The 26,480-nt window shown below is 37.8% G+C and overlaps 1 long non-coding RNA gene across 7 annotated transcripts in view; it reads left to right on the top strand.

Annotated features, from left to right (window-relative positions):
• Positions 1-26,480, top strand: part of LOC105231011 (G protein-coupled receptor kinase 2) — a 225,332-nt gene that overhangs the window by 4,416 nt on the left and 194,436 nt on the right. For all 7 annotated transcript variants that reach the window (XR_007421778.1, XR_007421777.1, XR_007421781.1 and 4 more), the window contains one exon: positions 4,831-5,185. This is a non-coding gene — a long non-coding RNA (G protein-coupled receptor kinase 2). The remainder of the gene's footprint in view (positions 1-4,830; positions 5,186-26,480) is intronic.

Genomic DNA, 26,480 nt, shown 5'->3' with positions numbered 1-26,480 from the left:
ATTGTATTTCATTTGGAAATACAACACTTGTATCCTTTCAAATGTTCGCTCTCGAAATTGCTTTTGACCCAAAGTATGCTTACGCATAGCATTTGACAGCTCCATATGCCACATAGTTTATTGGTTTGCCCTTCTGCTTTCGCTTGTATAGTGTGATATCCTTTATTATACATGATTTCATTGCTTATTTTAATTTATTTGTTTTTCCTGACCGGCCAACTATATCATATACATAGCTGTCATACAAGCTGACCGATCACAATCAAGTCTTGTTTGGGAAACTTTTTTGATTTAACAAGATATCTTAACGAAATTCGTCCTGCCAACATACAAGGCAATCGGCCGGCTGGCTAATGGCTGCAATGAAACGCAGACGAGGAAGCTACAGATATGTCCGAATATTGCACTCCGGAGTACAACGGGATGTCTCCCATCAAAAATCTGCACAGTGAGGCAGATGCTTCCTCTCCAAACAGTTTCTGCTGTGGTGCGTTCGTAGAAATCATCTCTGTAGTCACCTGCTCGTAGCTTTAACGCGTCCTGGAAGCACTAAATTGTCCTTCCTCAACTACGTCGACGACATAAAACAATACGTCGACCAGACTTTGAATTCAAAAAACTTCAGACATGTACTGATCGCCATTCATAGTGGAGCCGTTAACACCTTCAGTGACTCCCTCTCAGTGAATGGCATACTTGGAGTCAGCCGGGAGAATCGAGAGTTAAACTTCCACTTATACAGAATCGAATCGATATCAAATATATGTATGTCATTCCTCGACTATGTCGACGACATCGAACAGTACGCCGACCAGACTTCGGACGCAACAAACTTTCGACAGGCACTGACCGCTATTCACAGTGGAGCCATCAACACCTTCACCGACTCCCTTCCCGTGAATGGCGTTCTTGGAGTCAAACCACCACCTATTGCAGACGAAGAGCTCCAGTTGCCGAGAGAAACGCGAGTGACCCTAGCGCAACTTCGTTCTGGATACTGTAGCAGGTTAAACTCCTACTTATCCAGAATCGACCCCGACATACCTAATGTATGTCCTGCATGCAACGAGTCTCCTCATGACACTGGCTACCTCTTTGCATGCCCTACAAACCCTACCCTTTGGTCCGACCCCGTCGAAACAGCACGTTTCTTTGGCCTACCGTTAAATGACCTCGACGACAACACAAACAACCCTTACCATCCTAACGGGGATTAGCTAACCGTTAACAATAACAACAACACATGTACCGCGTGCAACGAGTCTCCGCATGACACTAACCAACCCATTGCATGCCCAGCTAATACTACATATCGACACCTCTGTGACTATGGTTCGAATCCGTCGACGCAGCACGTTTCCTGGGCCTTCCGTTGGTTGACCTCGGCGACAACTTACCTGAACCTTACCGCCCAAACGGGGATTTGGAAACCGTTACAATAACAACTACAAAAACAACATGCCCTGTTTTGAAAAACCTTTAGTATTTGACGAATCCTTCAAGAAATTTGGCATACAGTATTGTTCAAAGTAACGCTACAATCTCCGAAGAATTTGTTCACCACTATAGCATACATATTTCTGTCGACACTTTAAGGTTAGTTTTTTCAAAGCACGTGTGCGTTCTGGGTATCCATGTTACTTCATAGTTTAACTTCCAATGCATATTCAGTGCTGCCATGAAACAAAACATCCAACAGTTGTGTATTAATGTAAATATCTAACGTTAATATAATATTTCTATAATTATCTGTACAGCAAATAAATGGCGAGCGCCGCCGCCCACCCTCAGCACTAGCAGAACTATTGCAGCTACACAAAAATAACGCTTCGTCAATATTTACATTATATTTATATGTTTGAAGTCCTTTCCGTTTCATTTCTATTTATCCATATTTCACCTACACACACACACATATATTTATACATATATATGTATGGTGTATTTGTATTCAAGCACCTTCACGCCATCCGCATTTCTTACCCATTCAAATGCAAAGTGGAACGCCCGGAGTGAAATATTTCCGCGACCAAGTCGTCAGCGACAACGTCATCTATACCAAAGGCGTCGTTATCCTCGCCGTCGTCTGCATTTGGGTGTGTCGTAGCCAGTATTGCTTTTGTACGTCTCCTTCGACTCATTCATTTGCCTTTCGTCATAAACATTGTCGAACGCGTTGGTGCGTTCAAGCGTCAGTGACATCGTTAGTTCAGTTGGCGTGGGTCGTACGCCCTTCCCATCCCGCTATCGATACTTCTGTGGTTTCCGGCGAATTTCATATTGACCGAACGTGTACAGTGGCTTATGCATAGAAGTTTATTGATACGCGTCTCGCAGCCGTTGCGGTCTATCAGTACCCCCACCGCTGCTAAAGTGCTGGTGGTGGTGGCGTCTTGTCACTATGTTAATGATATTCAAATTATACTTGTTTCTTTATGTACAATATAACTGTCAATCGATTTGTCATTTGTGGTTTAGTTGATCCACTTTTTTTTTGGCTGTCGGTGTATATTTTTAGGTGTATTTTTATTTACTTTTAATAATGTATTCTTATCCTGTATTATTACTCTCTCGGAGGATAGTAGTTTTTCGTCATCTAACGGTATTCTATAACAACAGAAAGTGAATGTGATAGCTAGATACTTAGATAGATTTAGCGTTACTTAAAATAAAATGAGTAGGATGAGAAGAGCTCTTGATATTTATTTTGCCAATGAATAATGACGGAATCATTAAACCGTCCACTTATCCAGCAATTCAGTGCATTTGCTAAAAAAATTGATTTTTTTCCACCCCAGCTGCCTAATGTTTTTTACTGGTGCTTGCAGAGCAACATATAGCTTACGCATTCACGCTCGGTTCGGCTCGGCCTTGAACGGAGCATTGAGAGTCATGAAAGATATACCGTTTTAGCGTCTCCGCGGCTCATCATCCTCTGCATATACTGTGCTTTCCCATAAGTACACTTTATCAATTTTTTGAAGACGAGATCTTAAGAGTATGTGCTCTGTGATGAACTCCTTAATGTTACTAAGTGCCCTTTTGTCAAGAGTTAGTAGATTTTAGATCTGTTCACCATCAATATTACCCCAAAATATTTTTCTGGCAAGTGCTGTATTACTGTTCCAAGGAAGGAGATGGAGGAACATCTATTGCTTCAAACTACGCCTGAAGCGCTGAATGGTCTAGGGATCTGGAGTAGCCCAACTTGTTTGCCTTTTCGTTTCCCTTTATTTTTATAAGACTGGGTACCAGGATACTATTTACCGAGTTACCTACTAATAGTCTAGTTACTAACACCTTATATAACTTAACGCAGTGAGACTTATTAAAGGCTATTCGTATTTACCGCTTGGCTGTGCACTAACACTTCTCTATTTGAGCCGGCTGGCCGTAAGCATTGCATCATATTATCATATTATATTGGACGGATATCGAGGATAACCTCGAGATTCTTTGCGCTCGTAATAACCAGCCCTGTTCCAGGCCTAGCGGAACTTCTTTGACAATGCCATCCATCATATCATCCTTTTCATATCTGTTTTGTTTTTTTTTTTTGTTTTTGTTAATGTTTGTTCTTCTTGCAAGACAGACTTCTGTTTTATTAACTGTTTTCTCCACCCAGTTGGCGGTCCTCTGTGATGACAAACACGCTCTCTATAAGTCGGGATAGGTAATTAAGATTCATTCCAGAAAAAAAGTCTGCGAAGTCTTCTGCATAACAGACGATCTTAAAGTTTTTCCTGTCGAGTAGAAGTTTTCCCATCGTAAATGGCTTGTCTATATACATATGTACATATGATGGCAGTAGATGGTGGAGACCGTAGGTCTCGCATCAGACCGTAGCAAATGCGTCTCTAGTAATGTTTTTTTTGCATCCCTTATGTTGAGTCTGTGCAATCTTGGCTATCAACCATTAGTGCAGTTTGTATGTGGTCTTTCGATAAAAAGATTTCATCTTTTGCCTTTCCACTTAGGATGTCTTATTGACCACAGAACAAAAGCCACGAATTACGTTTTACTATTTTGAGTTTGTTTTTATATTCACGAAATACGGTCCGATATGAATCCCAACAATAGTCACTATTTAATCGCATAGCCTCGTTAAAGGCCCTGCGAGGGTTTCGTCGAAGTTTTTTTAGGTTCCCATTACTATTGGTTATTGTGTGGCCATTGTATTAAGATCTCATTTCGATCTGAGCGGGTAAAGCGGACACTTTTGGCTAGCTCATCGCCTTTGCAGTTGCTAATAGCTCCGCTATGACCCGGGACTCAAACCAGTTTGATGATGAAGTAGCTTGATGCTATTTATAGGCAAGACAGAAACTCCTTGACTAGCTTTGAACCCAAAGTCTACGAGCTCAACTCAATAACTGAATGGGACTGCACTTCGTAGCAGTGCGTCTAGTTCTGTCTAAAAAAAACTTCAGTAGCCCGGCAGCTTCGGCTGTAACCGTGTATGGGGCGTCTACGCCATTAAAAAAGAAGAAGTCCGGCAGCCTAAAGCTAGGATTGACGGAGTGCTTCTTACAGAAAACCCCGCCCCATCAACATTCCCTACTAGCTTCGACCCTGCTGGCAGAGTCTACGGGTTCTATCTTTAAAATGTTTGGGTTTCTTTCTAGGCATTTGTTAGCGTATTTAATGTTCGTATCCATCCTAACTTAGCCTTTATGTACTTATTTCGCTATTCAAATAAAATTTTTAATCTAGCATTTTGGATTAACAGTAATAAATAAAGATAAGCACAACTACTTTTATTTCTAAAAATTTATCATCAAAGTTATCACTTTAATTTAAATGTTTTCTCTCTTTCTCTCTCTCTTTCAGCACGACAGGCTATTTTCGTTGCTCTCACAGTGAAGAGAGTCATTGTTAAAAAAGTTCATTCGTGCATAAATCCTCGATAATCGCTTAAGTCCTTAAGTAGTAACAAGTTTTCTACAACAAAACGAGCTGCACACTCGTATTTTTAGCCAGCCAACCATTCGGCCGTTGCTAAGATTCGTCGTTAGCAGTGCCATTTACAGAGAAAAAAACAACAACACAAATACAACCATTGTAGCTACAATAACGGTAAACAAGTGCAAAAGTTTGCATCTCGTAGTTCGGAACAGTGCGTATTGTTGTTATTGTATACATGCTAGCTGCTATCAAGCCTAATTGAGGATCCCCAAACTAAAAGGTAAAGTAATTTGAATAAATTTTACATATTTCAAATACACCACACTTTTCAAAAGGCTCCTCCCTAATTTGGGTAAGAGTGTGCATCAATTTAGTTAAACGGAATCCATTAAATGTTTCTACCGGAATTTTGTAATCTCATGCCTACATATGTACAAATCTACTATAAGATTAGAATCGTGCGCGCGATTACTAGAATTTGTTTAATTTTCTCATGCGATGACGCACCTACTTGCCTGCTGAACTCAATGGTCTTCCAATCACTCATTCTCTGTCTAAAAATAAATTGATTCCAACGACTTATCTGTGCTGATTTCAACTGTGCGGTTGATAAGATTGGTTGTATTCATCCTTAACGCGATTGATTCTAGTTACCACTTAATGATTACATCTCAAGTGTATAAAGAAAGATTGAAAAAAAAATCAATGACTGCGCCACCTTAATGCAGTGGCCCGAAAATTTTGCCCGTCTTAAATCATTTTTAATAACCCAAGACAATAAATATGATTTGTAGTCAATAGCTTGACAGTTTCCTTAAATATTGTCTGGTAATAATAATTGTAAAGGGTGATTCATTTTGAGGTTCCCTACTTTTTTTTAAGAAAAAAACACTGAAACTTCAAATTAAATGCAGAATTTCGATTATCATTCGAAAGAACATTCTTTGGCATTTAGATTATGTCTTTCATATGGTTGTCGCGGCAACATCTTTGATGGTTCATCCATTGAGTCCAATTTTCGATGACACGTTCGAACATTTCGACTGATAACTGTTCGACTGGTAAAAGTCCAATGGTGTGATATCACACGATCTTGCTGGCGAATCGACCGGCCCTAAACGTGAAATTATCAGCTCACCGAAGTATGCTCTCAATAAATCCATTGATTGATGCGATGTGTGGTAAGTGGCGTCGTCTTGTTTAAACCAAATGTCGCCGAGATCATAAGCTTCAATTTCAGGCATCAAAAAGCCGGTTATCATGCCGTCATAACGGTCGCTATTGACGATAACGTTCTCACCGACATCATTTTTAAAGAAATATAGGCCGATGATTCCACTGGCCCTACGGCAATTTTACTTGTTTACATACCCATTGAGCCGGAATCGCTCAATAAAATTTGGGTCGAAAACGCAGGATATTCTGGGAACTTTTCAAGAGCGCATAGAGTTAAGCGATGTTGTTTGATACCAAGATTGAATCAAGCCAAAAACGTTAGTCAGGTGGGGCAAGGTCTGGGCTATAAATGAGGCAAAACTTCCCAGCCGCTGTATTCCAAATAGTTTTTAAAGGGTCTTGCAACATGAGTTCGGACATTCTCATAATAACGGGTGATTTTTTTGAGGTTAGGATTTTCATGCATTAGTATTTGACAGATCACGTGGGATTTCAGACATGGTGTCAAAGAGAAAGATGCTCAGTATGCTTTGACATTTCATCATGAATAGACTTACTAACGAGCAACGCTTGCAAATCATTGAATTTTATTACCAAAATCAGTGTTCGGTTCGAAATGTGTTTCGCGCGACAAATTTTGTTCAGCGATGAGGCTCATTTCTGGTTGAATGGCTACGTAAATAAGCAAAATTGCCGCATTTGGGGTGAAGAGCAACCAGAAGCCGTTCAAGAACTGCCCATGCATCCCGAAAAATGCACTGTTTGGTGTGGTTTGTACGCTGGTGGAATCATTGGACCGTATTTTTTCAAAGATGCTGTTGGACGCAAAGTTACGGTGAATGGCGATCGCTATCGTTCGATGCTAACAAACTTTTTGTTGCCAAAAATGGAAGAACTGAACTTGGTTGACATGTGGTTTCAACAAGATGGCGCTACATGCCACACAGCTCGCGATTCTATGGCCATTTTGAGGGAAAACTTCGGACAACAATTCATCTCAAGAAATGGACCCGTAAGTTGGCCACCAAGATCATGCGATTTAACGCCTTTAGACTATTTTTTGTGGGGCTACGTCAAGTCTAAAGTCTACAGAAATAAGCCAGCAACTATTCCAGCTTTGGAAGACAACATTTCCGAAGAAATTCGGGCTATTCCGGCCGAAATGCTCGAAAAAGTTGCCCAAAATTGGACTTTCCGAATGGACCACCTAAGACGCAGCCGCGGTCAACATTTAAATGAAATTATCTTCAAAAAGTAAATGTCATGAACCAATCTAACGTTTCAAATAAAGAACCGATGAGATTTTGCAAATTTTATGCGTTTTTTTTTTTAAAAAAGTTATCAAGCTCTTAAAAAATCACCCATTACTTTTCCAGGCACAAAGTTCGACATATAATTCCTTCATTTGTTCCACAACTACTGTAATCCTACTCATCGTAATACTGATTATCAAATTAGTCACCAATTGGCTCTACAGAAACCAGAAAATTATGCATACCTTTCCCGCTATAAGGGAAATTTATTTTATTTATCTGCATTGCCGATGTAGCCTTGAAAAGTGCAAGTTCTTTTCTGCGAATTTCCTGCAACAACTAAGAAATAACACCAAAGAAGCCTTCCACACCTACGTACCTTTTCTACTATGACGTACAGCATTAGTCAGGGCTATAAAGTATCCGCGTACGCATTTGTGCGCCTTGTTGTCGAGTGGCGCGGCGCCGATGGTGCTGGGAGTTATTTGCGCTGCGAAAAAAAGGAGACATTTTATGCAAACCCGATCGCAAAAAGAGGTAATAAAAGGCACTGAAAGGTACAAAAGAAACAAAACAGCGACGCTGAGACCACCCAGGATTAAGCTTAAGCAGCCAGAATGTGCCAGCATGGGCGTGCGAATGCTTCATTCGTGGAAGTATGCTGCGCCAGACGGACGGTTGCTATGTCTCGTTGCCAACGCGGCTAAGTGGTCGCGACACATTGTGGAGCACGAAGAGGCGGCTTAAAGTCCGTCAGCCTACGGGTCTTGCCTTAAACAATTTTTATACGCTTGCAACATGTTGTTGCAGAGTATAATAGTTGTATGTATCAACTTAAACGAATCGATATATGTACATATGTAGATATAGGATTATATACATATATGTACATATATAAATGGATGATGTTGAGAGGAGTTAAAATCCTCGTGACTGTCTGTCTGTCCGTCCATGCAAACTGTAACTTGATTGAAAATTGTGATATATGCAGGTTTTTAGTAGGTGCCCCTGTAGACAAAAAATTTAAGAAAAAGTGGGCGTGGCCCCAGGTTTAAAGTACATATCTCTTAAACCACATAAGCTACTACAGCCAATTTTGTCTGGCGCAAATATTATCAGAACTCCTGTTGACAGTTAGAAAATAGATGCAATCGGATGTTAACCCCGCGGACTCCCCATATAACGGTACTGTTAAAAACTACAAAACTCGATATATCAATAACTCAATACTCCAGAGACATTAAATTTTACCTCCGAGTTGGTATAAGAGGCCTTTCATAGAGATCGGGTCAAAATAGGATGATGGGCGTGGCACCGCCCACTCTTAGGTGAAATTCAATATCTCGAAACTCGTCCGACCGATTTCAACAAAATTTGGTATGTGACATTCCTCCGACACTTCAATGTTACACTGTGAAAATGGTCGAAATCGGACTACAGTCACGCCTACTTCTTATATAACACAATTTTATATACCATTTGAAACTTTCACTTTCCAGTGAAATAAAGAAAGAATTCATATATCGAGATAACACTTTGCATGAACAGTGCCTTTGAGGTGTGTCACCTTATGATTTCTAATCATTGTGTACATCGAATCGAAACTGTTCAAGCCCCTAGGTGGTGAATATGTGGACCCAGTGCGTTTAGTTGACTTTTTATCGAAAATAACGGTAAATGTATGGGAATATAATTGAAATTCAGAGAGAAAATTCTTTCCTGATAATAGTATGCATGTGTTTCAAAAATTGGTTGAATCGGCCAATACTTCCCTCAGCCCCCAAGTACCTAATATAAAGAGCTTCGAACTTCCGAGTGACTTTATACCGCATATATCGGCTAATATGCGAGTTATCTTAATAAAATCGAGAGTGCGTGTTTTTCTTATAACGGTGCACATTTATGCACAGAGCGAATAATATCGGGTAAAAACTCGCCCTAGACCCCATATAACTAACAAACCTTATGTACCTGATGGTACTACTCTGGCTTTAAAACTTGCAAGTTGCAAGAGTTGGTAATGTTTGGTTATACCCTAACTTCGCTCTTCCTTACTTGTTTTTGTTATTTTTGTTTCAAGCTTTGCGAACATTTTTTGCACAGCAAAATGGAGCGCGAGCGTCCACGCTGCAAAATTAATGATATTTTATGTCGTGGTAAACTGAATGTGGAACTGGAAGGACGCCAGGGAAGGCGCTAGTTCAGGCGAAAGGATTTGCTGCGATACTCAAAGCCTAATTCTGGTGTTTTGCATAAAGAGTCAGGGTAGACACATCAACGAACATAGAAACCTAGCGGCGCATGAGAAAATAGTGAGACTCATTGAAAGTAGTGACAGCAACGAAAAAAACTTTTTGTTTTGTTGTTGCAAAACCTGTCATATTATTACCATGGAAGACTGGCCGATAGCCGTGCAGCCAGCGAGCCGGTGGAAATGTTAGTTCAACAACAAAGACGGCAGTCATAAACCATGTGAGCCTCATTATAAAAGTAAACATACGCACATACCCACATGCATACGCACATACATACATATAGTATATACATACTCATAAATAACAACTTGTGTTGGCTGGTAGTGAACTTGACGCTTGGCTGATTTGACTGCCGGCTGACCAAGCGTGTTCAGCTGCTGGCCTCATCGGCTAGCTGCAAAGGCGGTGAGCAGTCTGTGGGCGCAAAAGCCAGTCTGCCAGTCAGCCAGCTAGCCATCAGGCAGTCGATCTGGCGAACCTAAATAAATACGAGCGGGTAATTGTGGAAAAATATCACTGTGACTGTCATGTGTGGACGTTGGGAGTTCGCTTGGCGGCGCGTACAAGCACCTCTGCATGTTTATTTGCAATTTTTTACTGTTTTTGCTCACTCTCATATAAGCTTGTGTGCTTATGTCTTTAATTTATAGTAACAGAGAGTATATAAATAGGTGTTAAATTGGCGGAGGTCAACGCACACATTTGCTCCAAGTAAACCGTAAGGATACTATGTGTGGCGTGTTGTGTGCTTTTCCTCTATTTTTATTAAGTGCAAACTTACTAAAAAGCCTTGCTGGGGTTACTTACAAGTATATGACTTCTCGAAATCTGCAGATAGATTTCGTTCTTCTATTGCTGCTGTTAAATTGTTCGGCAAATTAAAATAAAAATTTGGTATAGTTTTGGTCTGAAACATCATGTAGGTAACCGTTATGGCTATGTTAAGGTGACAAGATCTTGGCGGTTTCGGCAAATATGTAACTTCTTCGAGATAAGAAAGCGGACTCATAATAAGATGCTTCTTCTCCTCTACTTGGCGGTTATAGCCAAGTTAACAACAGCGCGCCAGTCGTTCTTCCTTTTCGCTGTTTGGCGCCAATTGCAGTTTCCAAGTGCAGCCTAGTCTTTCTCTATCTGATCTCCCCTATGAAATGTATGACTTCCTCTTCCTCTACTTCCACCGCCGGATACTGAATCGAAAACCTTCAAAGCTGGAGTGTTCTCTTCCATCTGGACAACGTGACCTGGCCAGCAGAGTCGCTGTCCTGTCCTGTTGATCCTCTAACCTACATATGTCGATGTTGCTAGATATCTCGTACAGCTCTTCTCTCCATTGACTGCCGTGCTCGCCGTTGCCAAAGAACAAAGTACCTAAATCTTCCACAAAACCTTTCTCTTAAACACTCCTAAAGCAGACTTATTAGATGATCTTATTCTCCATGTCTCCCTGCGGGTAGGGGGGACCCCCTTGGTTCGGCCTGTCGTAAGAGACGACTAAGATCCTGGCCACCAGTCCAGAGTTGTGTGGAAACTCAACAGGTCGTAGCTTCGGTTACAAGGTCATACCAAAGACTTTAACCTGGTACCACGGGGAGCAGTTAGCCCTTGGAGGTAACTCCAATCTGCGCATTGGGTTTGTCCCTTTGAGGAGATTCGTGGTGGTTGTGGTTAAAACCCAAATCGCGGGAAGAACTTTCTCTGTCAGTTTGAATGTAGAGTTGGATTGCAACCGGGTGCCGGACCCAAATTACGGAAGAGGTTTTAGATGGGCCTCGAACCCTACCAAGGTGGTTAGTGTGTCCATGCCACACTGCCAATTGGTACTGAAACTGCTCACCCAATTTTCAGGGCGCTGATCAACGCATTGTATTGATCCGTTGTGCTTCTGAGCAACGTGAAGTTAAGCTGTCGACAGCAGGATCCCACGTTAAACACACTAAACGTTGTCCATGTCTTCGCACCATATAGCAGGACGGAAATGATGAAGGACTTCTAGAGTTTGGTCTTTGTTTGTCGCGAGATGACTTTACTTCACTCCACTCCATCGACATCAATTGGGGAAACGGGTTCACCATCTCCTGGTGTTATGTTTTCACTGCCATTCAGCGGGTTGGAGAATGTGTTCCTATCATAATTTCAGTATGCTGCGGGTATCAGTCACTTGATCACATCTGGGGGTTCTTTAAGAGTATGCGCCGGTCTTGAAACCTTCTGTTAGTCGCCGCATTTTTTTTTGTGGAATTTGCAAATGCGTCTCGCTTCTCGCTTAATTCTTCAATTTTCGATTGCAAAGTTGCGAGGTAGACAGTCTGTTTTCCAGCTTCATATTCTTTTATAAAAAAAAAAAAAAATAATCAAAATCTCTCTTCTACACCTCACCTCTAGCAAAAATTCCAGAAAAAGCACAAACCGTTAGTTCCCTACGGTTTTCATCCACTTCTATATCTTATACGATTATCTATGTAAGTCTGCATTTAGCTCTGCATATTAATAACTTGCAAGCTTATCGCATGTACATTTTTGCACATCATTACTTGTTAAGCGCCGATAAAACACTAATGCACACGCATACATACTTACCCTTGTATCTATGTACTCATATATTTTTATACGCTCTTGGCGAATAAAAGCCACTTCAATCGGCAAACGGATAACGGCTGGTAGAATATAGACATCTCTACATAATCTTAGCAAGGTATGGATATATGCATATAAATACGTATATACATATATGTTGGTGTGTGTCAGTGTGTGTGTTTGATAGACACAACTACTTTAACTAAATATCTCTGCATCTTTTTATCCTCACAAATACCTTTAATTTGCATGCTTCACTACGCATAAAATACAATTTACACACATATATATATAACACATACATACATACATATGTAACTATGTGAAACTTTGCCTCCATGCCGACACACACATGCATCCTTACGTCGCGGCGTAAACAATTACACCTTACGCTTTTATTGATTTTGACGAACGGCCTAAGAAACTGTGCAAAGCAGCGAAAGCAACGGCGGCGCGGAGGGGCGGAGTATGTGGCAAGCGGCTGAGGACATGATTTGAATAATTTTGTGCGCAATCCTCTCTAGGCGCTAGATTGCAGCTCGAACAACGCTTGTGTGCTCGTATGCCAATTTGTGTGTGTGTGTGCGTGTGCTTTGCTAACGTCAATCTCCACTTTTTCCCGGCTCGACGCGCACGTCAGCGTCGACGACAACAATTTGCGGCGTTTCGTGCGTTCATTATTATCCTTTTTTCACCGAGGCGAGCTGCCATTTTCAAAAGTGCTTTTGTTTATCTTCAATGTTGATGTAAGTAAAATATACATACATACAGATTTACACATAGCACTTGCTTACATACATACATATGTATATGTAGGTATATAAAATCATAGCAAGATATTCACGTTCACCTGTTAATACACCGCTCGGCTACTGAATGGAAACGCTTAGAAAATATATTTTATATTTAAATTTAATTCAATAAAGTGACACACTTATTGAAATTTTATTTGAAAAATATTAAGTTCCAGAAATTTTATATTAAGAAAATGCATTATTTTCCTAAAGGATTAAATAAACCTTGGAAAATGTCTTATTTTTGTAAGAAACTGTTTGTATTTCTGCTTCTGGACTCTTTATAAGAAATATATCGATATTTCAAAATATCGATTTTCGATATTTCAAAAAATCGCTTTTCGATATTTCACAAATTTAATTTCCGATATTTCTAAAATCGATTATAGATAAACGTCGATATTGATAGAAAATTTATTGATAAAATAATCGAAAATTCCAATAACTGTTTTTGATTGTTTATAAAATACTCATATTTCAGAAAATGGTAACCCGATTACTACAACTTTGTGTTGTACATAATTTATGGTAAAAATTATAATATTACTTTGCGAAATTCTTCCATCTTCGATGAAAATTAACCGTTTTATAAAATAACTTTATCGATATATTTGATATTGTATCGATCACTTGCACACATCCTCAAGAACTCCCATAAATGGGCACAGTTTCTTCCGCTCATGGTAGCATTTACAAATATGTGCTTTCTGTTACTGTTTCGTTCGTGAAATATTCCGTTTTTCGAATATATTGTAAAGCTTTAAAAATTTCCATTTGTAGCAATTATTTGACGTTATTACACACCTGTAAGCTTGTAAACCGTTGGCTTTGTTTTCCAGAACGAAAAATAGTCTAATGAAATTGTTTATCGAAAATCGATAATTACAAGAAATCATCAAAGTTTCTCTTAAACAACATTTCGAACTCTTACTTCTAAAATTTTAACTTTTTCGATTCCCAAAAAATAGATTTCATCATTAGTAATTATAAAAAATCCTATTTTATTAAGATCCATATATAAAAATCTAAATCAAAATTAAACAAATTAAAAAAAATCGATATACAATATAAAAAATCTAAATTAATCAATCAAATTAAAAAAAATATATATCAATTGATTTATAAAAAATCGAAAATAATCGATATACATATCAAAAACCGAAATCGAAAACAAACGGAGTTAAAAAAATCGAAATAAATAAATATATAAAAATCTAAATCAAATTTAAACAAATTAAAAAAAATAAAAATCAATCGATATATAACAAATCGAAAGTAATCGATATATAAAAAATTGAAATAAATAAATATATAAAAATCTAAATCAAATTTAAACAAATTAAAAAAAAATCGAAATCAATCGATATATAAAAAATCGAAAGTAATCGATATATAAAAAATCGAAGTAAATCAATATTTAAAAATATAAATCAAAATCAAACAAATTAAAAAAAATCGATATCAATCGATATATAAAAAATCGAAAGTAATCGATATATAAAAAATTAATTGATACATAAAAAATCAAAATCAAACAGAATTAAAAAAATCGAAAGTAATCGATATATAAAAAATCAAAGTCGAAATCAAACGGAGTAAAAAAAATCGAAATCAATCGGTATATAAAAAATCGAAATCAAAACTGAACGAAATTAAAAGAAGAATGTGAAATCGTTTTCTTGCAGTGTGATCAAAAAAGATTATTTTCAATATGAAACTGTTATTTATTTAATTTAGAGCACTTGATATTTGAACTAAAATTTTATTTCAATATTGCAAATATTATATTTGAAACCGATTGTGGTATTCTTACATTTCGTTCAAAACTTGGTATTCCAAGAGTTCTTCACATAACCTCAAATTCGGTTCAATACTTAGTGCGTTTCCATATAAAATGGCTTTGGTATATAAACATAATACTTACAATAGAAAATATTGTTAAAGTCTGTATTTTTGAAAGACTGAACCATACGGCTTTTCTAATAAGTTGTTCAAGGTTTTACGCTCTATATAAATAATTTGTGTAGTACTTGCATTATTCTCTCATACATACATGTTTTCTTTTCTAATTTTTCGCTGTACTCTCCTGCCTGCAATATGCCTAGCTACTTACATGTATAATCCATCAGCCCCACTCTGAATACGTAAATTTCTAACACCATCCTACAGATGTTTTTAACCTGAAAAATTGCTTAAAAACAAAGTCTTTTTTCACATTAACGACAGCCGAAAGGAACAGCCTTCATATTTTACGCACGAGCAAACAAGCCACTAAATTAACCCATGAAGGCGGTCAAAGTGAAAAGCGTAGAAAAAAAGATGATTTGCAATCAAAAAACACGATTACCGCTTATGAATACCAAATCCATGATAGCGCTGCTAAAATTGTCTCCTTACATATATTTTTATTATACCCCACACACTCATTTATTTATTTATTTATGCAATCAACAGAAGCGTTTAAGCTACTTTTGCTCTTCAGCACCTTGCTTTGTGTCGTTATGTGGGCAATAAAATTCACTGGCAATCATAGAAATGTGTTTTCAAAGGTCAACTGCTGTTGCAAGGACACACTTAGCACAAAAACATTTTTTTTTTATTTGCGCTCTCCGTCTGATTAGCCACAGACGCAGACGAACTGAAGGCAAACGGCGTTTCTCGCAGAGAATAATTCCCATTTCTAATAGACGAAAACATGCCAAAATGATAATAAAGGTTATATAGTACATCTCTACAACACTACAACAATATATTTATACTACATATAGTATATATATTTATATATGTATGTATATATACTGAGCTACACAACTTTAGCTGGTTTTTCTTGCTTGCAACCTTTTTCGTTATGATTTAATTTCATGTTTCGTAATTTGATGTTCTTGTTGTTGTGCTCGTACTACATTGTCTGTGCATTATTGCCGAAATTGCGAAATTGCATTGTCGTATCCTTTGCTAATTGAATGACGCGCCCCAGTAATTTGTGCCACATTTAGAAGACGGCGTCGCTGGCTGGTTAATAAGCAACGAAATCCAACTGTACACGGGTCAGAGTAGCTTGCCGCAGGGTTGTTGAAAGCGTATGCAGAGAATTGATGATAAGTATGGCATAGTGCTATTGTTAGATTTGTGCCGAAGTTGCTCTTTTAATAGACGGCATATTGTTTAATATATCAACATCAAATATATATTTTGTCACACTTTTTCCGTTTTCTTTATTGGTTCCTTAAAACCTTGTCCGAAGTTCAGAGGACTTTGAATCAATTATTAATTAATTTGCCCTGCCAAATCCTGATGATTTTTTCCCGCGCTTACACACTACGATCGTATAGACGAGGCGGAGTCACTGAAGATGTGGGCAATGAACTTTTCTAGTACGAAATTCCCTAAATTGAACATAATGGTTGCCATATAGTTATAAGCATAATTAATGGTTGTCGAGGTTGATGTATTTCGAGGTTCCCAACTTTTTTTTAAAGAAAACATACAGAAACTGAAAATTTAATGGGGAATGTTTATTATCATTCGAAATTCGAAAGATTATCTCTTTCTAATGTTGGCCGTGGCTAAGTCTCCGATGGTCCAAACGTTGATTCCAATTTTCAATGACTCGTTCGAGCGTTCGGCTAGTAATCGGCGAAAGACACGCGTGATGTTTTGCTCTAAAGCTTGAAACGAAGCAGTATTGTCCAAATAGACTTTAGACTTCAAAGATCCCCACAGGAAAAAGTCTAACGGCGTGATATCATACGATCTTGGTGGCCAATGGACCGGTCCAAAACGTGAAATTATCTATTCACCGAAGTGTTCTCTCATTAAATCCGTTGTTTGATGATGTGTAGGAAGTGGCACCGTCTTGTTGAAACCGAGCTCACGAGCCGCGTACACGAGCTTCAATGTCAGGCATCAAATCGTCGGCTATCATGCCTCGATAACGGTCGCCACTGACGGTAACGTTCTCATTAGCATTATTTTTGAACAAGTATGGATCGATGGATTGATGGATTGATATTAATTTGTTTCTCCACTCTGCGTTATCCTTTAATTAAGTTTAAATTTCACCTCGTTGGCAGAAATTATATTTGGACCTTAACAAACACCTTCCTATACTCTTTAAACAACGCTTATAAGGTTGTATAAATACTTCCACTAATTTAGTATCAATTAAACACTAATTTGGTAATTAGTTAATTACCTTGATGTATGCTAAATTGAAAAAATTTGTTGAAACTATCTTAATTTCTCCATTCAAAGTCTGCTGGAAATAATTACATATCTACGACAATTAGTGTCTTAATTGAGAAAACGTTGAGACCCCATAACGTATATATATGACTGATCAGCGTGACGAGCTGTCATGGTTTTGACAAGCTCATCTTTCTGACTGTCTATATACGAGAATTAATCCCTCAGATTTTGAGTTATCGATGTGAAGTTTCGTACAAGCGCATTTCTTCCCTAGATGCTGCTCATTTGTCACAACCGCCAATATCGGAGTACTATACCATATAGTTGTCATACAAACTGAATGACCAAATTCAAGTTCCTGTATAGAAAACTTTTATTTGACAAGGTATCTTTATGAAATTTTGCAAGGGTCATTGCCCGATGTAACGCTTCAATTTACAAACGAATTTTTTCAGATCGGAACACTATAGCATATAGCTCCCATACATACCGAACGATCTAAATCAAGTTCTTGTAACTCGCTTATTACACGCAGCAACTTTTGTCTCGGCAACTCTTGGTTTATAGGCGAGGGGGCGACGAGGAGAGGAGAATCGCGCCGAGTTTCCAGTGTTCAGCAACTCGCTTTGTGTTCTCATTCGTAGCAGTTCGCTGCGACGTTTTTCGGCATCCGTGTTCTTTCTTTCGTAGTACATAGTTGCATTTGAGTATATTTTTTTGAAATTAATATTTTGAATATATTTAAAAAAATTAATATCATCTTTTGGCAAATAATTTGCAAATACGTATACAGATATACATAATATAATATAAATATTTTAGAAAATGGAGTATGACGAAAAAATCGAATTAATTAAAGATATTGTGAAATGTATGGAGAATGCCATACAAATTGATTCAGACGATAGTGAAAAGGGTGATATATGTGAAAGTCTGTCATATAATCTTTGTTTTAATTTTGAATTATAAATAAAATGTATTTCTTAATTGACAGAACTGATTAATATATGTGATAGAGTGGAACAAATATCTATAAGAAAAAAGAAACGACAATGGGTTAAAGTAAAGAGTAGACAATAGGTTAAAGTAAGGTGAAAGAGAATGAGAAAAAAACTCCAACAGAGTTGCGCAACACAAGTTGCTCGTGTGAAGGTAATGGGCGACAGCAAAAGAGAATCGCCCGAGAATTAGCAACAAAAGTTGCTTCATGTAATAGCGCTCTAAGAAAACTTGAAGCTTGAAGGGATTTGTAGATTAGGTGCCGCCGAAGTTAGCGGTTTTTCTTGTTTTTATAAAGTATGAAGCATTTTTACGATGTCAGTGTTGCATGCAGACCTCCTCGGCAGCAGTCGTATTTGAAAAATCTAAGTATAACAGGCACTTGTTCTACGCGTTTTGATGGGAGGCTGAGCTTCTAAGAACACTTTTAACACGCGGTCTTGATAGTTTGATGTTGTAAAAATAAGCAACTAGGCAATTTTAATTACTCTTCATTATTACAAATAAATTGCGCATTTCGATTACAGTGAGGATTACATACATTCTATACAGTGCAGTAAATTGGCTTTACTCACTTCGCAAATATGAGACGATCACTCTAATAAATATTCATTTGTGCATATATTAGCCTTGCCACAAATGCGCTTAAACACACAGACATGCATACATATACATATGTACATATATATGTGTTGTATATTTGTGTATTTGTTATTGGCTTTAAGTGCGCGTCATCAAATATTATAATGCACTTAATGCCTTTGCTGCTGATATGTGATATATGACGATTGCAAGAGACATTCTGTATGCATGTATAGATGTGTTAGTGTGTGTGTGTGCGTTTGTTTGCGTACATTTGTAATGTTGCTTCTCATTAATATCTGCAGTGTACAACGTGAGCTGCTGAAAATCCTCAAGCAACCATTAGCCTGACGCTGGCAAGCCACCACAATGCGAGATGACAGCAGTTGAAAATGCATTTTCATCAGCTAGCTATTAGTAAATTAAAATCCCCGCTGGCATACACTTATAGTACACGCAGCCTCTCCGAACGCTGCCGTTACTTGATTACTTTACAAATATACAGACAATAAGGTTCTGCATTTCACAGCTCGTTGGAAGCTGGAAGGTGCGGCAGTGGAGCAGCAATCAGAAGAAGAAGAAGCTGCCTGGCTTGCTGTCCGCTTGCTTGTAGCAGCTTTACATATACATATATATGTATGCATGTGTGTGCCTGTGTTCTAGCACTTTGGTCGCTGTAGCGAAATTCCCAACATCGTGCTTGTAATTGAGACTGCCCAATTTATTCAATTACCATTAATTATGCATATTTTGAATGAAATTCCAAAGTGGCGCAAAACAGTTGAATAACACTGACATTCTTTTTCACGTTGTCAGCAAGTATGATGCCATTAGAGCGTGATTTCGTTTGCGTGTTGCCACCTTATTATTTGTTTATTTGATTAACCTTGTCCGTGGCACAGACTGTTATTCAAGGCAGCACTACAATCTCCAAACAAACTTTTCAGATCGGACCACTATAGGATATGGCTACCATTTATATTGATCAATCATCAATCATCAAAATCAAGGTAAACATCTTTTTTTTTATACCCTTTTATGCTATAAGAAATGTACCATTGAAGGGCCTTATAGCTTCAACGCAGCCGAGCGCTTTCTTGTTGAGCAATTCATACCGATTATTACCGAACTTTTAATTGCTGCAATAGCTGGTAGCTCCACTCCAAAGTAAATTGAGTTGAAAGTCTCCATAAATATTTTCTAGATGTCCTTGTTCAGTTTTTTCGAAAGATGGCAACTCTATTAAAAATATGCAAAACATGTTGCCAAACTATCGTTTACGAGCGCTCTGTTGTCCGTTTGACATCTATTTTGTAAAATTAAAATTTTTAGTATATTTTGATAGCTGGCAACCCTGTTCAAAAAAGCTTTTAAGCTTTCTTTTTTTATTAAATATTATTTAGAAGGCCTTTTGTAATATTTCAAAATGGCAACTCTATAAAAAAATATGTAAAAAATTTTGTCAAAATATCGTTTACGGGCCCTTTGTTGTCCGTTTGTCATCCATTTTGTAAAATTTAAAATTTTAGTATTTTTTGATACTTGGCAACCTTGATCAAAAAATGTCTTAATTCAACTTTTTTATTTAATATTTCAAATTATATTACTTTATCTCGTGAAATGCTCCTAACATATATTTATCGCTAATTAGAAAGACTTTTGTAATATTTGAAAATGGCAACTCTATTAAAAAATATGTAAAAGATGTTGCCAAAATATCGTTTACGGGCGCTCTGTTGTCCGTTTGTTATCCATTTTGTAAAATATAAATTTTTAGTATTTTTTGATACCTGGCAACCCTGTTCAAAAAAGCTTTTAAGCTTTCTTTTTTTATTAAATATATCAAATTGTATTACATTATCTCAAAATATATTTAACGCTATTTAGAAGGCCTTTTGTAATATTTAAAAATGGCAACTCTATTAAAATATATGTAAAAAATTTTGCCAAAATATCGTTTACGGGCGCCCTGTTGTCCGTTTGTTATCCGTTTTGTAAAATTTAAATTTTTAGTATTTTTTGATACCTGGCAACACTGGTCAAAAAATTTCTTAATTCAACATTTTTTATGAGATGCTTTTAAAATATATTTATCACTAGTTAGAAAGCCATTTCTAATATTTAAAAATTTTAGGTGGCAACGCTTTTTAAGATTATTAAAACACCTGATAATAATTAGGTTTCTTTTGTTAGCATTGCATGCAGAAGTACCAACTTTTTCAGAACTTTCAAACAATTTCAACTTAAATTTAGTTAACAACTTTATAAAATATAATTTTTGTAAAAAAAATCTTTAAAGTTTCAAATTATGAAATTTTTACCTTAAAAATATCTTAACTGACAAAAACAAATCATTTGATTCGTATTTGCGTCCAAACTTTTTACACTTCCAAACAAAAAATCGTTTAGTACCTGCATAAAAGAAACTACATCTACATACGTCACACATGACACTCGGGTATATAACAAAGAACGTGCATATGAAAAATATCGAAAAATTTGCATTTTTTTCGTTGGTGTTAAAGATCTTCCCCATTTTACCCAGCAGCTGGTCAATGAACCCACGCTCAATGAACCTATTCTCCTGAATCTATTCACAGTACATTGCATGCAAAGCAGCTTGGCTTGTGTCGGCAACAACAGTTATGTTACAATTTAAATTTTCTTGTTTCGGTACTCCTTCCGCTTTGCTGCTTTCATTGCTCCAACGATATACATATACATACAAACATATGTACATACATATGAAAAAGTGATACATACATATGCATGTATGCATGACCCTCCGTTAGCTTTTTACTCTATCAGCTTTTTTGCTGGCGTTTGCCATAAGGTGATAAAAACTTTTTCCGATCATCAAAGCAAATTCGTTTGCATATTTTTTCCATTGTTTAGTCAGTGTACCGTTAAATGTATTGCAAATCGATTGACCTTTTTCTGGTGACTCTTCTGGTGGCACTTCTGGTGTGTTGTAGCAAATACATGAATTCCTTATGTTACCTTTCAAGTGGCAATAATCACTTGGTTTTCTATTTTATTTAAATTAAAAAGAATTGAAGGGTATAACTATACTGCATAGCTGCTTTCTGATTTGGTATTATGTAATCTAAGCTAAAAAGTAGTGGAAATGAATATATAATATAATTATTTTGATTTCTGGCTGGTATTTCTTTGCTGAGCTCACATTTCCACTCGATTTCATATTAATGGCGGGAATTTGGTTTCATTTCAAAACTATTGCGACTCTTAGATTCCGTAATAAAGAACTGTACTGTAGTTATTTCCTTTTAGTTCAGTTAAAGATTGTGCAAGTTGAATACTTTAAAATGATAATGAAAATATCTGAAGGCTTGAAATATTACCATGGAAGGTAAGTCTAATTTACGGCCTGAAGATCAAACATTAGAAATTCCGATTTTTTTTTCAAATATTCATAAATATTTTCAGGTGATTTTTTAAAGCTCTTACAGTTTTTCCTATTCCGGTGACTTCCGAAACCTTCAACTGGTACAACCACCTCGAAATTGTGTGATGTTTGATTGTATAAACACTCGAAGCATCTTACCTCTCTAACAATGTTGAAAATTTCTGTTGTTGTTATTGTTGTAGCGACAGAAAATATTCCTGAATTAATTTCGGGGCATGGTGGGAAGTTGACAGTCCTTGGTGGAATCAAAATCCGGCTCCATTCCAGTTAGTTCTTAGTTCTTAGACCCGAATGTTGTAAGCCATTTTTTTATAATAATTTCTCTACGAATCTGTTCCGTCATTCAACTATTTTTTTATAAAAAATTTTATTCAAATCGTAGTGACTTGCTTTTGCTTGATTTCCTAAATATAGTATTGTGTGCTTTAATTCAACAAGATACCCCCGGTTGTTGTCCCGAGTAAACTGAGAATAATCTAGTGATGGATCAGTCAGTTAATGTGACCTCTTTTGGGTATCACATTACCAAGCATTTCGAAAATCCTCATTTTGCTAAAACAACGAATGATGGTTAAGTTTATAGAAATATAGACTTATTACTGGAACAAATGTCTAAAATAAAATGTAACAAGTTTTTTGCTGGCAAATCAGGTACTTCAATCTAGGGTTCAGTTGACTCTAGCGTCTTCTGAGTAGCCTATTTACTTGCTACATACCTTATCGTGGCAATGTGTTCTATCCAGAAAGTACTTCCTGAAACACTCCAGCATTTCATTTGGCAAAATGAGGACTACAGCTATGATCCAAACACCCTGTGGGCCAAACATCTCAAAAGAAAATGAAGTTTGCAGAGCCTGTCCTGTGACGAGATCATCCGAAACGCTATCGACTGGTAATATGCTGAAGAAATTTAAACAACCATATATCGAAAGTCCAAAAAAGTTGAAGTCAAATCAAAAGGCTAGCGCAAGATCAAAATAAGAGGTGATCCACGTCAAGGTTCCCTACTTTTTTTAAAGAAGAAATTTCTAATTTAATGGAGAATTTGGATCTAATTGGATCTAATTTATTGGACAATATTTAATAACATTCGAACGAACATTCTTTCGTATCTAATTTCTGAAGATTATCTCTTTCAAATATTTGTCGCGCCTACGTCTCAGATGGTCCCTACATTGAGTCCAATTTTCGAAGACTCGTTGGATCATTTCGACTGGTAACTGGCGAATGACACGTGTGATGGTTTTTCTGGCCTGAAACGACTTTAGAGCTTGCATAACCCCACAGAAAAAGGTCTAACAGTGTGATATCTCTCTCGAATCTCTTCAGGTTGCTCTTCGTCCCAAATGCGACGATTTGGCTTGTGTGCATACCTATTGAGCTAGAAATGGGCCTCATCATTGAACAAATTTCGGCTTGGAAACGTCGGATTTTCTTGGAAGAGCCCATAGAACCCATAGATGATGCTTGGGAAGGTCTAGCAGCTTCAGTTCTTGCACTGGCTGTATTTTGTACTTTTTTAATTTAAGATCTCGACGTAAAATCGTTCCATATGTCTGTCAGCGGTCTTCGTGTACACTCTCAGCTACGGCTGCTATATTTTCACCCCTCATTAAATTTTCACTATCACCTATTTTAACTATGGAAAATGTACTTTAGTGTATCTTCTTTCAATTTATTTTTTCTTCTCCTTAATGCGCTTTCCTTCCGCCAAGAAATAAGCACTTAAAGCGCTTTTCATTGCTTCCAGTCAAGCTTTCACAATTGTCATTAAGTTTTTATGGCCACCAAGCGCTTAACCATTGCCAGATTATTTTTAAATGATAAGCAGAAGGAGAATCGCCAAATGGAAATTGCACTCGGACGTTACACCAGCATTAGCCATGCATTTTTAACTTAAACAAAAAGCATGCTTAAGATGCACAAAAACAAAGCGAAATATGCGACAGCACATCTTGTTGGAAATACCGAGGGTCAGCTCAGCAAGTCGGTAACGCCACCACCGGCGACCACCGCAACTGCATTGTCTGTCAAAGTACTCGCGCAACGTTTAACAACAAATGACCAGCCACCCAGTCAGGCGGCCGGTCAATTTGTCACCTCACCCGTCAGCTGGGCGCTGACTGCCACCTGAGCCATTGCGCGCCGCTTCTGCGTCAGCGTTTTTTTATTTTGATTTTGTAGAATGCAACTAAAAATAAAACGGATCGAAAGCAATGGCTGAGGAGCCAAAAGCGACCGAGACCGGCACAACAACAACATTACTCTTTATTTACCTACATATATTTGAAGGTATGCACTCATGTACGAGGGCGGTCCGATAATGACTTCGTCTCACGATGCGATAGTGTTACTATTTCAGAAGGAAATTACCACTTGTGGTACAATCGGACTCGTATCTGCGGAAGAAACGCTTACTTCGGCTTCACCGAAGAGTAAGTACCCTTCACAGTTTAGTTTGTACATTAGCTTCACGCTATAGTAGACCGCTCTGAATAATTTGTACAGTTACCTTGGACAATAATCCAAGCCAAATTTAGTGATCTTGTATATAAAGACTTGTGCTTCATCGTCCAGTTTGAATGACTGCTATATGCTATAGTCGTCCGATATCGGCAGTTTTGACAAATGACCAGCTTCTTGGAGAGAAAAGGACGGGTGCAAAGTTTTCATACCGATAACTCAAAATCTGGTCGTTTATAAAGACAGACGGACTTGGCCAAGATGACTCAGCTCATCGTTCTGATCTTTTATACTCGTAGTATCCTTCCGGGTGTTACAACCTTCGTGGTTAGGGATTCGAATCTTGTTTTCAGTGAAATGAAAGAGCCGCGTCCGGATTCCACGAAATCGGCTGCCACGTAGAATAATGTAATAAAAGTTCGCGATCTCGTAAGATCGATGAGGCGAGAGATAGTTGAGAGAGTAGGTATTGTAAAACCGCAAGTGTCACATCCTACCTCCTATTGGACATCGCCGCCGTGAAAATTTGACAAAGTCACTTACTGTACAGAAATTTGAATCGAATATGGGGGCAATCGCCGTTCCAGAAGCCTTATTTCCAGAACTCCGAAAAATTATATTCAGACGCTTTGAAGAAGTTGGATCTTGGTCAGTGTAACGCGCATCTGAGAAAAAGTCGCTATTTTTACAAAATTTTCAATTTTCCCTTGTTGGTTAAATAGATATTGGGCCACACTCGTATCTATTTATGTTTGTATGTATGTATATTCATGTTTATAAAGTAATTTTGCATGTCGCACGTAACTACAAATGAGCGAGCAAGTCATACAAAATACAATGAGCACTGTTCTCATGGGTGCTCAAAGAAGCAACAGCAAAGGCGACGATGACGGCGACATGATCCGCGACGGTAAAGACATTGTATGTCAATTTTTCGTAATAAAAGTTAAACACACACACACACACCCGCACACGCTTGCGCATTCCTCACGCCCATTGCACCTAGGCACGCAGGTAGCCGGACTTGACTGGCAGCTTGGCGCTGCTTGTAATCAACTCCTCACACACACAATTGAACATACTAAAAGACAACTATAAACTTATCTACACACACATACATACTCAAATGTGCGCAGTGCCCGACAAGAATGTGAATAATTTTCGTCATAAGTAATTTCATTTGAAATTCTTATGAGGTCATAAATTTGTAGATGGCTCAGCGCGCAGCAAAGCGCCGGTCATGCCGGCTATAGTGCCGGTAGCAGCAGTGGCAGCCACCACAACATTTCCCATATGGTCGTGGAAATTATGTTCGCCGTTGGCTGTTGCTACCTTCGGATTTGCCTTGCTGCTCACATTCTTTGGCGTTGCGTCCCTTTTATTTGTTTGCGCTGCTTCTTCTGCTTCTTTGTTTCGTGTGTGTATGTCTCGTGTTGCCATGTTCAGCATTTGTCGATACCTGCCGGTTCACCTGCGGTTTGTGTTTTTATTTGTAGCACGATTGGGTAACGGTAACTAAGTAAATATAAACTTACCAAACTGTATTGCTGATTGAACTCTTGGCTCTTTGCTTTTAATGGCTTTGCCGCTTCTGTCTTGTACTTAATTGTGGCATTAATATTACTACGATGCTCTAATATTTACACAAGTGGGTGTGGCACACACCAGCAAACTCAGTCTGTGTCTATAAGTTACGAAATCGTAATAATTTTAATATTTCAGTGCTGAATAGGGAACGTAAAGTTAGTAGAAAGTTCGTAAATGAAAATACGCCGAAAGACGTTTTAGAAAGTTTTAGTTCTTAAATGCTTCGACTCGCTCTCTCTTGAATACTCAAATCTTTCGAAGTTCCTTAAAGGTT

The sequence above is a fragment of the Bactrocera dorsalis genome, chromosome 2 (assembly GCF_023373825.1).
Source record: "Bactrocera dorsalis isolate Fly_Bdor chromosome 2, ASM2337382v1, whole genome shotgun sequence".
NCBI classification, from domain to species: domain Eukaryota; kingdom Metazoa; phylum Arthropoda; class Insecta; order Diptera; family Tephritidae; genus Bactrocera; species Bactrocera dorsalis.
This window is presented reverse-complemented; position numbering and strand designations above follow the sequence as displayed.